This window comes from Meleagris gallopavo, chromosome Z (genome assembly GCF_000146605.3).
Source record: "Meleagris gallopavo isolate NT-WF06-2002-E0010 breed Aviagen turkey brand Nicholas breeding stock chromosome Z, Turkey_5.1, whole genome shotgun sequence".
In the NCBI taxonomy this organism is placed as follows: domain Eukaryota; kingdom Metazoa; phylum Chordata; class Aves; order Galliformes; family Phasianidae; genus Meleagris; species Meleagris gallopavo.
The window spans coordinates 66662904-66665234 of NC_015041.2; the positions used below are offsets into that span (position 1 = coordinate 66662904).

The 2331-nt window shown below is 38.2% G+C and overlaps 1 long non-coding RNA gene across 1 annotated transcript in view; it reads left to right on the top strand.

Annotated features, from left to right (window-relative positions):
• Window positions 1–2331, top strand: part of LOC104915366 — a 7760-nt gene that overhangs the window by 2613 nt on the left and 2816 nt on the right. The window lies entirely within an intron of this gene.

Here is a 2331-nt window from a genome sequence, read left to right on the forward strand (position 1 = left end):
AAAAAAAAAAAAAAATACAATTTTTGACATGTGGATGTGGAGGAAAAGATGACATTCTGGACACACTGAGCATTGCAACTGAGAGGAATTTTCTGATTCAATGAGCCCCATCTCATGTTTTTCCAGGAAAACTTTCTTTCACTGATCATGATTCACATTAAAGTTTATTTGGTTGCATAATCTACTGCCTTTGAAAGCCAAACATCTCATGGACTCCATGTGGGTTGGGATTTCAAATGCCAGTTGCAGAAGAAATGCTGAGAACACTTGGGTTATATAGCCTAGAGAAGACTCTGGAGAGAATTTATAGTGGCCTTCCAGTAATTTAAGAAGGCGTACGGGAAAGATGTAGGGTGTCTTTTTGCCAGGGAGTGTAGTGACAGGATGAAGGGTAACCATCTGAAACTATAAGAGGGTAGATTTAGGTTAGCTATAAGGAAAGCATTCTTCACTATGAGGTGGTAAGACACTGGAACAGGCTGTCCAGGGAAGCTGTAGATGTCCCAGCCCTGCAAACATGGAAGGCCAAGTCGGATGGGGCTTTGGGCAACCTGATACAGTGTGTGGCAACCTTGCTCATGGCAGGCAGGTTTTAACTATGGGATATTTAAGGTGCCTTTTAACTCACATAAATTTTCTGATTAATAACCCTACGATTAAAGTTCTTACACTCCTACTTACAGGTATATATGAACGGAATGCTGGCCTCCTTTTCCGTAGGGAATGTGTAGAATGACCATATTAGAATAGAATAAGAAGGTTTTCTGCATGTGAAACATCTTCTGTCATGCAATAGGGAGAATTTTATGTCTAAAATATCCTGTTTCCAGTGGTAGGTGGTGGCAGAAGATTCCTTGCTCCTTTTCTTAATGCAGACTTCATCATCACCCTAGCTGTGTGTTGGTGATTAACTTTTTTCCCTAAGCTGAAAGGCAAACCAGAGTATTAGAGGGTGAAGTACTAACCTGCTTTTTTTTACTGCAAGTTTTCACTATTGATCTTGAGCTGGAAAAGGTAGTTTTTTGTCCTTGTTCTATAGCTTTCCAATTTCTCTCTCTTTTGTAGCACTTACTTCCCAGCTGTGCTCAATTTTATGTCTATCAGTCCCGGAGAAAACTTGTCAAACAGATTCTGCACTTTGCTTTCCTAAATTCACATCTGTGTGCTCCAGCTTTCCAAAGTATTTTTCTGTTTGCTTCATGATTTTGTCCTTTCTGTAACTTTCTGAGAAGCAGTGGAAAGGCAAACTGTCATTGCAGACCATTTGCCTGCTTGGCAAGGGAAATGGCATGATTTAAATGTGGCTGAGCTAAAGCAATACTAAAACCTCCAGGAAAATTCTAACATTTGTTCGGATGTTTTTGTTTATTTTTGGAGCTGTGGAATATCCATGATTGTCAATGTTTTGACCTTAACTTTGAAGAATGTCACACTTGTGCCAGAAAACTCAACTGTCAATATTTTCATTTCACACATCTTTATAGAAGTTCATAACTGATCTATAAAATTACGCATACTGAGCATATGTGGTCACAGGTAGGAAAAGATTTAATAAATAAATACATTAATACAAATGACTCTTTTTAAAGGTTATAAGGCTACAATTATTTTTTTTTTTTCCAAATGCATTTACAATCCTGTTATTTAAAGGCAAGCCTGTCAGATTTTTTCTTCTAAACTCAAAATGATTAACCTCTTAGTCTTTAATGTGGACTGATGGAGTGCCTGTGACCATTATGGCAAATAACCACATTATTGCATTTAGGAAATTAGCTACTGTGTGCTTATGATAATTTTGTCCCCATGAAACTAGCTCATATATTTTAAGCAGGCAGGCTTATTACAGAATTCTGTTCTGCTTTTAAATACACACTGCTTTTGTGTATTCATATAGATTCATCAGAGTGTATTTGAAAGGATCTTTGTCAGCCAGTGTTAATGTTATGAGTTTCTATGCCATAGGACAGGGTAAGGGAGGAGCTAAGGAGTTTGATTTTCAGAATTCTGTACATTTTGAAGGGAAAATGAGTAATAACCTTTTAAAAATTTTCCAGTAAGTCCCAATGTCTAACTGAACAGTGCTTCTGCAGGAAATCTATCCCAGTGGCGTGCTGCTCAGTCATCAGTCTCAGTGGTAAGAGTAGCAGCACGGGTCAGTCTTGTCCTGGTTTTGTGACATCCTGATTCACACAGGCATCTCTGAGCAGCATTACGTGGCATGGTATGGTCTGCACCTTGTTCTCATTGCTTCCACATGTGAAACTATGACTTGAGTAGCTAAAGGTTTATAATAAAGCTTTCCCATCAGTGATAGGAAAAAAAAGAAGGAAA